This window comes from Phascolarctos cinereus, unplaced genomic scaffold, assembly GCF_003287225.1.
Source record: "Phascolarctos cinereus isolate Bilbo 61053 unplaced genomic scaffold, phaCin_HiC Scaffold_4;HRSCAF=312, whole genome shotgun sequence".
Classification (NCBI taxonomy): domain Eukaryota; kingdom Metazoa; phylum Chordata; class Mammalia; order Diprotodontia; family Phascolarctidae; genus Phascolarctos; species Phascolarctos cinereus.
Window position 1 is genome coordinate 528,533,636 of NW_027555847.1, and position 14,939 is coordinate 528,548,574.

Below are 14,939 nucleotides of genomic sequence, written 5' to 3' on the forward strand. Positions count from 1 at the left end.
CACACCCACACACATATACATACATAGATAAAAGATATATATATATATATATATATACATATATATATATACACATACATACAAATGAGCATATCCACACACATATATATTACATATAATATATACACATGTATGTATGTGTATATGTATCTCCTTGGAGGAATAATTTGTGAAATCTACATTACACATGAGCCAGTCTTTGACTATTAAATTTGACAATAGGATTTCTTTTAATCAAAAAACAAAAATAGTAACATGACTAACAGACTACTCTTTAAGACATCTCAATACATCCATGATGCTCCCGCTGGTATATACTGTAATCTATTTCCACATAATCTTGCCTGTTTCCCATCTATGTTCACAAATTTATCCTCCAAATGGCATTTACCCCATGAATTTGAGACCTTACTTTGAAACCTTTTATTATTTTTTAAAATATTTTTAGTACAAAAATGTTCTAAAATGTTTTTAGTTCAAATACTGTTGGGGTATCTATTATTCTTTGTATTTTTATTTTTGTCTGTACCAGTGCTTTTGTTGTTTCAGGGAACTCCCACTGAGGAAACCTCCTCTATCAATACCAATCAGCAACTCTTCTACAACCTAGTCCTAACAAATTATCTGAGACATTGAGAGGTTTAACACCAGCTCAGGCTCACATAGCCAGTATGTGTCAAAATATATAGTTGAATCTAGTTTTTCCTAATTCTGAGGAATCTATATTTTGCCATACCATGGTAATAGTCAAATGCTTTAAATGAAGTAGAGAAATTAGACCAGGGCATCAATCTAAATATTTGGAATAGGATGTATGTGTGTGTGTGTGTGTGTGTGTGTGTGTGTATGTGTGTGTGTGTTCATTAACTAAGTTGGTTTTTTCCCGTTGTGAGATAGGAGCATGCTTGAAAGATCTTTCCAGAAATTCACAGATGTAGGAGAAACTGCTGTAGATAAAGAAATCAGGGATTTAGAAAGACCAATAGGTGAAGACTGAGATATTCAGTGAAGACAGGAGACGAGGGGATCCTTTTTTTTTTTGATATTATAATGAACAGATTTAACATTCTTTAAAATATTCTTTGTTAGGTCATTTATTCTTCAGCCCCTTATGTGTAAATATGCCAAATGTCTGTGCTCTGGACCCTCTTCTCTTCTCAATCTATGCCCTTTTCCTTTGTGTTCTTTCTTTGGTTCAATTATTACCTCTATGCCAATTACTCCCAAACAGATTTTATTATTGGGTACGTGATTTATGAAGTGAATAAGCCTCTAACCTCAACATAAGTGAGCTCTTTTAATCCTCACATAAACCTAAGTGACATCTTCCACAATCCATAGCAGCTACTACTTGATTCTTTCCTATAGTCTTCCTTCAGCTATTTACCTTTTTCTCTTTGTATCTGCATAACTATTATGTAAGTCTTGGTCTTGGAAATCCCATCTGACTTTTACTGCCTTTGTACATTAGTACACCTCTCCTTCACTTTGTCCCTTCTGCCCCAGTTGTGATTCTTTAAGCTTCACTACCTCTGTTAGGTGAACATTCCAAGTTTTCCTAAATATCATGTGGATCTCAGCCATTTACCATATATTACTTATTTACTGTTTCCCCCATATTTGCTGATATACTAGTCACCTAGGTTTGTAGGCTTAGGGTAATCCTTAATTACTCTAATCCTTAGAGTAATCCTCAGTCCCCATATCCTAATGACTTACAATTTTATTGATTCAATTTCCATGAAAACTCTTACATTTATTATCTTTATTGAGAGATGCAACTTTTCTTCTAGTTCAACTCTTCATTACCTCTCATATGAGCTATTGCCACAGTCTTGTAATTATTCTTCTTGAATCCATTCTTTCCTTAGTCTACCACATCCTCAAAATAACTGCCATATTGATATTCCTGAAGTGTCAATGGGTACCCATTTATTACTTTTAGAATAAAATATAAAATCTCTAGTCTAGTATCTACATTCACTTTTTTACCAGTATAATTTCATAGTATTCAATCAGTAAACATTTATTAAGCACCTGCTATGTGCCAGACATTGTGCTAAGCATAAATACAAATAGAAACAAGGCAGAAAGACAGAAAAAGAGGCAAAAGACTGTATTTGCCTTCAAGGTGCTCATAATCTAATGGATTCTTTTTCATAAACCCCCTCTTCCTGTTCAACTGCACTGTTCACTGTTTCCTAAACAAAATATTTCATCTTCCTTCATGCCTCTGCACAAATAGTACCTTATTTTGTGGAATACACACTTTCTTTACCTTTTAGAATATCCAACTTTTTTTTAAGTGTAGCTCTGCTGACATTTCTTTTCCAACACATTTCCTAATATCTCATTAGTTGTGTTTTCTTTTTCTTTGAAATTACTTTTTCTTAAAAATATATGTTGTATTTCCAAACTCATACGTGTTTTAGCCCCCCAAAAATGTAATCTCCTTAGGCCAGACAAAGGCTGTTTATTTTTGCTCTTTGTATTCCCACAGCCTAACATAATGTCTTGTATATAGTAGGCATTTAATAATGTTGACTTGAGTTTGAAATATAATACAGCAATTCTGTATTATAAAGACTTTCAGTCTCAGATAATTGATGCAGCTCAAACTGAGATGACACACATTTCCTGTAAGGCTCTTTCATTTGATTGTCCATTCTTATTATCTGTTTCTTCGGGCACCAAAATTATTCTCATCAAGAGGAATATCAGTGTATCTTTAAATTAAGTGCATGATTCTGTACACTATGTCATTGAATCTTAAGAGTGTGGATTTAGAAATGGAAGGTATCTTAGAAGCCAGTTAATTCAGACCCAGTTTTTTAAGTCTTCCTTTGGAGGCCATTACTGTCATTTCCCAATATACACTGTTTAGTTTTCCTGAATTCTTTTATGTTCCCATCTCTTCATGTCATAAAACAGCTTCATGGAGACAAAAAGTGCCTAGGTTTAATTTCTGTCTCTGAGTTTTAATAAATTGTGAGTTTGGGTAAATAACTGAATATCTCAGAGCCTCATTTTCCTAACTGGTCATATGAATAAGGATGGAATAGATAGCTTCCAAATTTCCTCCCAGTGGCAAGTCCATGATTCTATGATGTACTATATTTACTAAAGTTTAAAATTTTCCTATTCCAAGCTTTTGGACCTTCAGATTAGTTGCATATTATTAAGCAAAAATATTATGAAGCACAGAAGGAAATTGTTTTTATCAATTAATACTTGAACTTTCCATGGAAAAAATAAAAGTGAACTAATTCAAGGGATGAAACTGACACAAATGAACAGCATTTCACTTTGGGATGGGCAGGGTGGAGATTCATGGACTTCCTTTTAAAACCTTTTGGGAATTTTTAGGTTGTTCCCCTCACTTTTAGAGCAGGATGTACTCCACCTTCCAACTTTAAACAAAGTTGAACATGTGTGAGTATTTGTTGTTGAAGGTTAATCTAGAAAGTTTACTGAAACTCCGAAAGCCAGGCAATTTGAAATGTTCATTTTCATCCAGAAAACTTTCTGTCTTTTAGGTTTTCCCATGACATTCAAAGGAGCTGGTTTTGACTTGATCCTTTTCTGTGTTAAGCACTTTTTCTTTCACAAATTTTTGCTCCCTTTTGTGCTGGGAAACCATAGTTAAATTATACTAAGAAAATCTTGACAAAGGATTCTTTCAATTAGTTTTCAAATGCATATAAATGTGAAAGTAGGGAGCTCCAAATGTTCATTTCTTATTTTATCTTTACAGACAGTAAGGAGTGAATATATATACTTTTAGATATAAATAATCTTTTCATATGTGAGTTTTTTTTTTTTAAAGAAAAGATAGCCAAATGTAATAGTCTTAATTGCACTTGCTGCTGAGGTGGTTACTTGGCTTTGGTTCACAGAATTTAGCAGCTGAAGAATGTTGAAAGAATTAAAACCACAAGACACAATTTATAGGTAAAGGCATCAATTAGGTCAATTCTTTAAACTTTCAAATCATATTTATCTCTAATGGTATAATAAAAAATTTGAACTGAACATGCTTAAGATAATTTAAATGATTTATATAATATTTAAAGCTATAGAAGCCCTTCCATGAAGAATCTGAACATTGAACAGGAAGTGTAGTGCTATAAGAAATGCAATATTCAGGGAAAACTGAGAGAGATTAAATTTATTTTGAAAGAAAGAGTAAGAAACATTGAGTTCAATAGGTTAGAATAACAAAATGGGAGTTAGAGTAAACTCGTTTTTCAGCTGTCTCCATGACTTAGAAAAAATGAACATTCCATGACCAATGAGTTAAATTGTATCCAAAATGTTAAATCAGTGAATGTTTTATCTATGAATTTATTTATTTAATATGCAGCTTATTAAAGTGAAACCAACAAAATTATATTTCATCCTATTAAATCATATGGTAATCTTTAATTAAATTTTCTTTTTCTTTGGGGGTGTAAAAGAGCTGAAGGAAAATACTTTTGAAAGAAAAAGTTTTTTTCTGTCTGCCCCTTCCCATTACTCTCTGGAATATTTAGGTTTTGTCTTTCTGCCTTTCCCCTATTAGCTCATCTGTGTGTGAAAAAGTCTTTGTCTAGTGACCAAGGTAATGTGAAAATTATTTGGGACAAGTAAAATAATTAACTGACTTCTATAATAAATAATACAATAAATGATATGTCCATTATTTCCTTCATTCACTTGTTTTACTTGACAGGGCACTGAATTCATAAGCTGACACATGTTCTTTAAATCTTCACATGACACTACACATCACATTGGATAGTAAGCTGACCTTAAGCAATAGTCCCTTTTCCTAAATCTAGCATTGACTATAGCAGAAGTTTTTGATGAATTTAAAATCAGATTAGGCAGCTAGGTGGTACAGTGAATACAGCACTGGCCCTGGAGTCAGGAGGACCTGAGCTCAAGTCTGGCCTGACACATAACACTTACTAACTGTGTGACTCTGAGCAAGTGACTTAACCCCAATTGCCTCACCACAAAAAAAATCAGATGAGTTTCTAAGCCATTGAAATATACTTATCTCTTTCTCTTGGATAAATTTATTCCTTTTTTTTTTTAGTTTTTAAAATTATTTTAAACTTAAATACTAAAACAAATACACAATAAGAAAAGGAAAACAAACATAAACTTAAATACAAAAGAAAAAAAGAAAAAAAAAGCATTGCTATGTGCACAACAGAACATGAGAGGATTCAAAATATACAGCAATAAATTTCCTTTTCAAGAAAGCTTATAAAATAAGTGCTGCATATTGTGTTTTGAGCTCTTTTCTTTGCTTCCTAGTAAATTTTCTTTTGTTCTCTGCTGTGCACTTTTCATTTTGTTCTTTTTTTCCTCTTCTTCCCTGCTCAAATCGCCCCCCCCCGCTACAATTAAGTGAGGATACATACACAGACACATACATATACATATACACAGAAACATATATACCTACATAGATATATGCATATATATGTGTATGTATATATACATATATATATATATGTATATATATATATGTGTATGTATATATACCTATATATATGTATATATATATACATACTTAGATATCTATTATCATACTATTTTATAGACATATACATTCATATATATCTATGGAAGACTGTTCTATTTTTGTTTGTCCTCTGTTTCTTTCAGGTTGGATAACATCTTCCTTCACAGGCCAAGTCTTTCCATATTGTTGTAAGTTTATCAACTCAAAGTTTCCTAATCCAGCCTTATACTGTCTGGTTATTTTAAATAGTCTAAAACAATATTGACTAATATTGCAGATTTATAGTGTAGTTTCTTTCTTTTCTCTTTTGATTAAATCTATTTTGCTTTAACTTTGTTTGAGATCATGATTACTACACCTGCCTTTTTTCCTTGTAAATTCTACTCCTGATCTTTATTTTATGTTTGTGTGTATCTCCTATTTTCTACCCCTCCTGACTCTTCTATTTCTACCCATCACTTTGCCCTCCTATTATATAAACTCTGCCTCTACCGGATTCCTCACTTATTCTCTCCCCCATCTCTATCCCCTTAGCCTAATAATTTCTGAATTTTGAAGGCCTTTATGCCCTTCTAGACATATAAGTATTGTTCCCTATTTAACCTATTCTCAATGAGAGTAGGATTCCAGAACCACCAGCCCTCCTTCCGCATCTAATTCCTCTGTATCAGTTCTTCCTCTCACATCTCATTTACGTAAAGTAATTACTCTTTTTAATCTTTTCCTAAATAATTTACTTTTTAGCATCGCATCATACTCAGCTGTACCCTAATCTTTCTTTTGCACTACTCAATTACTAATAACAATCTTAGACATATGTTCTAATTTCCTCATATAAAAAGTAAACAGTCTGTTCTTATTAAGTACCTTGTAATTAGTCTTTGATGTTTACCTTGCATTTCTCTTGTATCTTTGTGTCAAATTTTCTAATGATTTTGGATCTTTTTGCAACAAAATCCTGAAAGTGTGGCAATTCATTAAATATCTGTTTTTAAATTCAGAATTATGTTTAGCTTTGCTGAGTATGATATTTTTGGCTGTAACAGCAGTTCTTTTGCTCTTTGATATGTAATGTTCCAAGACCTACAGTGTAGCCACTGCTAGGTCTTGTGTAATTCTAATTATGGCTCCACTGTATTTGATTTTTTTTTCTTATTGTTCATAGTATTTTCTCCTCTAGTTGGGGGTTTTGGAATCTAGCTATGATATTCCTGTAGGTTTCCTTGAGGTGGTGATTGGTGGATTTTTTCTATTTCTACTTTCCCCTCTTGTTCTAACACTTAGGACAATTTTCTTTAATTATTCTTTGTATTATTCAAGATTCTTTTTTGATTGTGGCTTTCAGGTAGTCTGATTATTCTTATTTTTCTCATTTTGATCTGTTCAACAGAGCAATTGTTTTTCTTAAGAGATGTTTCACTTCCTCTTCTCTTCTGTCTCTCTGTCTCTCTCTGTCTCTCTCTGTCTCTCTGTCTCTTTCTCCACATATATGTGTATGTATATATATATACATACACATATATGTATATATACATATATACATATATGTGTGTATATACATATATACATACATATATATGTATACACACACACACATATATATATGTATATATATATGTGTGAGTGTGTGTGTGTGTGTGTATATATATATATATATATATATATATAGTTATGGTTATAGTTATTTCTTGGTCTCATAACTTCACTGGCTTAACCTAGCCCAGCTCTAATTTTCAAGTCATCTTCTTCCTTAAAAGTCTGGATCATTTTTTTCTAGTTGGTTGACTTTCTTTTTATAGTCTTCTTGTTTTTTTGGATTGTTCTTATTTTTTAAAATTATCCTCATTTGATTTTTAAAGTCTTTTTTAAGTTCTTTCATGAATAATTTTTGGGCTGGTGACCATTGATGTTACTTTTGGGGGTAGGAGGCTTTTATTGCTTCAGTATCCTCCTTTGAAAAGGAACCTTCATCTTCTCTATTCCTGTAATAACTTTCTATGGCTGGTTTCTTTCTCATTAGCCTGCTCTTTCTTTTTTAATTTGTAGAAGCTTATTATTGTAATCACCTGTAGGCCTGGGTTGTGGGGGATGGTACCTCTGGCCTCAGATCCTCCTTCAGTTCTCCCCTTCTGGTGTGGAACTAAAACTAAAACTCTACCTTCCTGTAAGTACCCACAGCCAGTGGTGTCCCTGCCCCACTGCTTCTGCACTCACCAGCCATAGGCTGATTCCTTCTCATCCAGGGCCATATCTAGGCATCACAGCTGAGGCTGGCATTCATAATCAGTAGAGGTTCCCTCAATCTTCCCCTGCTCAAATGCTTGCTTGCCCACACTGTTTAGAAGGTGAAAATTCCTGCGGCTAGGTCCAAGTTTACCTCCTAACCCAGCTAGCCCCAGGGCTTGCCCCTTATTTTTTCAAGGGAACTAGCATGGAGATGTTTACAATTTACAGGGACCAAATCTCAGATATTCTCAGGTTGTCCCAGGAGAATCCCTGTTCTGTCCCAACTCTCATTTATTTTTACCACTCTACATTTGCTCTGAAGTGCAATTTTGTCTTATTTGTGGAGAGCTTACTATTTTCTGCCCTACTCCACCATCTTCCCAGAAACCTCTCAGATAAAGTTCTCATGTTTTCATGATGTATGGCATGGTGCCAAGTTGTAACATTGTATATACATTTGGAAAGGTCTATAATTACAGGAAAAAAATTGCTTCTCTGTTTATCAATTGATAAACAGAGAAGCAAATATATTAGATCCTTGACATGTTGATTTTACATTCCAAAAGCTGCTACAAAATTTCCAATAGTTATTGAAGCATAATCTTGAGGAGTTATAACTTTTGCACATTACCTAGCAGTAATCCATTCTAAAAAACCACTGAATGAGAAACACACCAAAAGATACCAAGAAAATACACATGTATGGCCTGAAATCCACTACTCAGCTGAAAGAAATAACTAAAGGTGGGGAAATCAATTTACCATTATTATATAGTAAAGTTTAGGCATTCTGAATGAACCTAGAATCGATAAATTCATAGCTGCATGAATATTGATGTTGCACAATGAAGTCATTTTAAAATTGTCACTTGTTCCAAGTATTTTGCACAGTAATTGTTCAATGATTCTCTGATTATTAATATCACCTAGAAAATAAACATTTATTGAATGGCTATTATAGTATGTGCCAGGCGCTGTCCTAGGCCCTGAGGATATGGGGAAATATACACTAACCAAAACTATTAGCTGTTTATATAGGGTATTCAGCATAAAGTCCTAACAGAAAAGGATTCCTTAAAGTTGTTTAGTTTTTCCGGATGTTCCTATTTGCAAATGATATTGTACTGATTATAAGAAGCCCTAAAATACTACATAGTTTCCACAGTGAGATCCACAACCACTCAAAAGAGATTGAGCTAACACTCCACATAGCAAAAGTCAAGTTGGTGATGTATGCCTTTTGTGTAGAGTAGTGCTGTCAAACTCAAATAGAAGAGACCATTATGCCCTACATAGAGATTCTTCCTGGCTGCATATTGACTTAGAAAACTGCATATTCATCATATATATTCTGTTGTACTTTTATTTATTTAAAAAATATTTCCCAGTTACATTTTAATCCAATTGGGCTACAATTGGGAATGTTGCTGACAACACTATGGTGTTTTCATAACTCTGGTCTTGAGTGATATGCCATTGAATTGGTAGCCTACTTACTGATTTGGTTTATCAGTTAGGCACTGAGGATAGACAATGCTAAGACATCAGTTAAGAAGCAGATAAGTTTAACACTGCTGTTTTATTGTTTTATTGTTTATTGTCTATTGTTCCATTCAACATAATATAGTTTCCTTTTTATCTCTTTTTCTGTTGTGAGTTTTTTATTTTTGCTTTACATTATAAAACAATTGCAACTCCTACTTTTTTGGCTTCACCTAACATACTGTAAAATTTGTTCCTGCCACTCATTTTTATTTGGTGTATACTTTTAAAAAAATATTTATTTTGTGAGGCAATTAGGCTTAAGTGACTTTCCCAGAGTCACACAGTTAATGAGTGTTGTGTGTCTGAGGCTGAACTTGAATTCATGTCCTCTTGACCCCAGGGCCAGTCTTCTATCCACTGCATCACCTAGCTGCCCCCTGCATATATATATATATATATATATATATATATATATATATATATTATATATATTTTTTTTTTTTTTTTTTTTGGTATGTTTCTTGTAAGTAACAGACTGTGGGATTTTATTTTTCTATCTGTTCCTGCTTTGTGTTATTGGATTATTTTCAATTTGCATTTAAAGTTAAGAAAGCTCAATGTAGATATTCCTCCATTTGTTTCTATCCCCCCTCCCCCATTAGGACTTTGTTGTTATTCTCTAAAGAGAATACTTTGTTTCTTTAGTTATTTCACCTTAATCTATTTTAAGGTAACCCCATTCTCACTAATTCTCTTCCTTTCACTCTCAAGCCACCACAAGAAACCCAAAGAACCATTTGTTCCTTAATTTTGGGGTTTTATTTATTAATTTTTACTTTCTTTCCTTTATCTAGTTATCTAAATCTCTCTCCCAACTTTTGTTTATGTCAGGCATATAATCAAGTGAAATCTTCTTTCCTCCCCTCCCCTTTAATTTATTTGGTTTGTTAGCATTAAATTTTCATTTTGTGGACCATTTTCTAAAAACAATTACTTTCCCTCCTTCATTATTGCTCTTACCTTCTATCTATTCTAGACTTTTATTCTTGATTCTTGGCACTTATGTTTATTTATTCCTTCTTTATTCTCCATATTTCTCATGAAATTAAAGCTTCTAAAGTACTGTTATGAATTTCTTCTTATAAAGAGGTTCTATGTTATTGTTTTGTAGATCTTGAAAGCAGGGATTGATTGTCATTTGCCTTTCTTTGTCTCCCCAGTGCTTAGCAGTAACTGACACGTAGTAGGTACTTCATAAATGTTTATTAACTGTCTAGCTGCTTGCCTAATTTCTTGTTTGTCATTGGAACTGTTAAACTTAATCAGCATGTGTCATGGAGTTACAGCCTGAACAAGCATTTGCCTTTTGGTTTCCCATGGCATGTAGAGGGTGGTGGAAGAGAAGGAGATTTGAGTTCTTTTGCAAACTCATGGGTTGTTCTGTCCATTTCTGCCAGAGCATGGTGGCTAGTGGAGTGGGTGCTGAGTAAATTGCTTATGGTTTAGAAATTAGCCTTCTTTGCTACTGGAGGGTTCATTTGGTTTTTACTTTGATTGTATTCTTGGTGTTAAAATTGCTTTATCTCTTATGTATAATTTCTATTTTAGAAGAGCAGTTGTGGGAATCACCCTATTATTGGTCAGGTATCCCAGAAGTTCTGGCACATTCTATATTTATAATGAGGACAACATCCTTCTTCCAACCACCTAGTCAATGTAGAGGAAACCTTGACTTTTCATTCTCTATCACCTTTCTGTATATAATCAATTGATGAATCTTCTCTGTTTTGACTCTACAATACCTGTCATGTCTATTGTTTTCTCTCTGCCCACAAGGCCATTATACTAATTTAGGATTTTATCATCTGTTCATTGGACTTGACATAACTTCATAAATGTTCTCTCTGTCTCCAATTTCTGCCCTCTGTAGTCCATCCTCAACATTGCTGCCAGACTAATATTCCTGAATCACAGGTGTGACCATGTTTCCTAATAAAGAAGATTTAGTGGCTTCCTATTATCTATAAGATAAAATACAAATACCTCTGTCTGAAATTAAGACCTATTTCCAGCCTACTTTTCTAGGCTTATATGAATACATTATTCCCTGTCATACACTGTATGTTAGAGCCAAATTGGTCTACATGATATCCACTGTCTATCCTTTTAAATTCCTATTTCTATGCCTTTGCGTGAACTGTGCCCCATGTTTGAATTCTTCTCCCACCTCACCTATATTTGAGCTTGTATCAACAAATGTGAGAGATCTTTGCATGCCAATCTCATCTCTTTGGGGGTACCATGTTACTCCCTTTGATAACAACAAACCCCAATAGTCCTTTTAAAGCATTTGTGGTGGGACAATGGAGGGTCCAGATTCATCATATTCCTGCTTACTTATCTAGATGTGCTGGAAAGTAGACCAGAAGGAATTCAGAGTCTTTGCACTCAGCTGGGGCAATGGCTTTGATTTTCATTGTGCTGGTGGCTGGGGCTGTAAACTCTATATTCTGTCAGCAATGCCTTGGTACATGGCGATACCACCAGCCAATATGGTATTGGCATAGAAATCCTTATTGAGATGTTACGTGATTGAGTTGAATGTAGTTTCATGGGCACTCCAGAATCCCATAGCTAAGAAAGATGGTTGGAAGAAAACTTCTGGAATTCTGGACATTTCATTATTTTGGGGGATCTCAGAACCTTTTTTTGGGGAGAAGGTTGCATTTCTTTTTATTTCAAGCTCAACATGTCCAAAATGGAACTCATCTTTTCCCCAAACTCTGTCCTCTACCAAAATTCCCTATTTCTGTCAAGTACTGTTATTTCAGTATCATAAGTTTATATCCTTAGTGTTATTTTCTACTTCTCATTTCCCTCCACTCTACATTTCCAATTATTGGTCAAATCTTGTTATTTCTGCTTCTACAACATCGGTTCCATCTGAACCATTCTCTCTATTCAACCAATCCTTTAGTTAAGGTCTTTAACACCTATCTTCTAGGCTGTTACAGTGGCCTTCTAATTTACTTCCTTTGCTCTAGTCTCTCCCCAATCCACATTTGTTTCCACAAAAATTGCCAAAATAATTATCCTTAGGCAAATATCTGACTATGTCACTCCCCTACACTGCAAACTCCAACACCTCTCTATTGCCTCCAAAATAAAATTAAACTCCTTGACTCCAAGCTACTTTTGCAGCCTATGATACATTATTCCCCTCCCTGTGTTCTATAGTCCAGGGTCAGGGATGGGGAACCTCTGGCCTTGAGTCCATATGTGGCCCTCTAGGTCCGTAAGTGTAGCCCTTTGACTGAATCCCAACTTCACAGAACAAATCCCCTTAATAAAAAGATTCATTCTGTAAAATTTGGACTCAGTCTAAAGGCCGCACCCAAGGACCTAGAAAGCTACATGTGGCCTTGAGGCTGCAGGTTTCCCACCCCTGGACCAGGCAAACTAGCTGCATTGTTCTGCATACACAGAAGTCTATCTCCTGTTTCTGGACCTTCACAATGGCCATCTCAAATGACTGGAATGCACTCCTTCCTCATATCTATCTCATGAAATATCTTATTCCAAGAAGCACATCATAAATAAAACCTTTCCTGATGCCCCATATGCATCAGAAATTATTTCCTCACTAAATATCTTGTTTTCAACAAGCTTATACTTATTTTATAAATATTCAGTATGTTTATATGTGTACATGTTGCCTCTCTTGGTAGAATGTAAGCTCCATGAAAGCAAGAACTAAAGTGACTGAATAAAAACAACAGGTACTCACTAGCTCCCTCTTCCCAACAAATCCTCATCCCCCTAATAGCAAGCTTCTCATAAGAAGTATAGTCAAATTACAATTTAATTCGTAAAATGCTGAACTTAATAAACCCCAAAAGCCAAGCATAATAACTTCTTTATACAGTATATATATATCACTAATGTGCAGTATATGCAGCACACTGCCAGAGAGAGATGGTCAAATTGCTCACATGTGGTTCAACGTTGACTATTAGAGATAATGAAATCTAAGACAAGCCATTCAGCACAATACTCTTCTTTTATCCTCCATACTGTCCTTGACTACTGAGCTTATTAAAATAAACTAGATGTATATAGGTTTGCTAGGGAGAAATTCAGGTCCCTTTACATTATATACTATAATCCATGCCTCAAAGCCCTCTCTGGTCTTTATTTATTTCTTGCTGTTATAACCTTGATGAATTTCCAAGGGGCAAGAGACCTCAAGGTCAGCTTTAGAGCCCAGCCTCTTGCTGAATATTCTATTTTCTTTATTCCAGACCAGCTCTATATTGCCTTCCTTCCTATCCAGTTTTCCCCAAATAAGCATTTAATCAATGCTAATATGCTAAAATTATTTTATGTTTCAAGGAGGATGAATTAGAACACAAACGGGCAGTGAGCAAAACACTTGCTGGGGATGGGAGCTAATTAATGCAGTATAACAACCATGGTAGCTAGTGCAAATATGGACGACAGTGCTGTACTAACTACTTAACTACTGAGAAGGGCAACCTTTTCCCTCATCTTGGAGCTGTGGGGTAGAGATACATCTTTGAGGGGGTTGTCCCAGATTCAGACCTGACTGAATGAGCCACAGTTCTTATCATCTTCTCACATGTTTTTCTTCCTCAAGGGGGAGAGCTCCTTAGTTCATCTCACTTTCTTCTTTTTGGGAGCACCATGAACTATATGCATATAAGACAGTCAACTTAACAGTAAATATTGTATGTGTTCTGATGGCTCCATCAACTAGCTGTTCCCCCATCCCTCTCCTTCTTCTCAGGCCTTCCTATTTCCGAAAACACAACACTATTGAAATGAGGCTAATCCATAACCTTACAATGACCTATAAATGTTCAAGAGAAAGGAAGAGTCAATCTTTGTGGCAAACTTCATTGTTATCTTATTTTACAAAATTGCTACAGCCAGCTCATCTTTTAGCAACCAACATCCTAATCAGTCAGCAGCCATCAATATCAAAGTAAGACCCTCCACCAGCAAAAAAGATTACTACTCGCTGAAGGCTCAGATGATAGTTAGCATTTTTTTTTAGCAATGAAGTACTTTAATTGAGGTATGTACATTTTTATTTTCTCATTTTTAATTTTTTAAAGTTATACATGTGTAGTCATATAAAAACATCCATAATAGTCATTTTGTGAAAGAAAACAGACAAAAATTAAAGAAAAATAAATTTAAAAATATATTTCAATCTATATTTGGACACATCAGTTCTTTCTTTGGGAATGGATAGCATTTTTCATCATAAGTCCTTCAGAACTGTCTTGGATCATTGTATTGCTAAGAATAGCTAAGTCATTCACAGTTGATCATATTACAATATTGCTATTACCTTGTACCCAGTACATTTCACTTTGCATCAACCCATGCAAGTCTTTCCAGGTTTTTCTGAGAGCATCCTGCTAATCATTTCTTATAGTACAATAGTATTCCATAATCACATACTGCGTCTTGATCAGCCATTCCCAATCTGATTATCTCCTCAATTTCTAATTCTTTGCCCCCAGAAAAGAGCTGCTATAACTATTTTTGTATATATAGGTCCTTTTTTTTAAAAAAAAAATCTCTTTTGGGATGTAGACCTAGTAGTGGTATTGCTAGGTCAAAGGGTATGCATGGCTTTATAACCCTCTGGGCATAGTTTCAAATTGCTCTACACAAAGCTGAA

At 34.4% G+C, this 14,939-nt stretch overlaps 1 protein-coding gene across 2 annotated transcripts in view; it reads left to right on the top strand.

The window, feature by feature from the left end:
* Positions 1-14,939, top strand: part of CCDC102B (coiled-coil domain containing 102B) — a 796,232-nt gene that overhangs the window by 19,137 nt on the left and 762,156 nt on the right. Inside the window, exon 2 of one of the 2 annotated variants that reach the window (XM_078153543.1) lies at positions 5,659-5,703. The exons of the other annotated variant lie outside the window; for it this stretch is intronic. The gene's annotated coding sequence lies outside the window, so the exon portion shown is untranslated. The remainder of the gene's footprint in view (positions 1-5,658; positions 5,704-14,939) is intronic. 2 annotated transcript variants of the gene reach the window in all.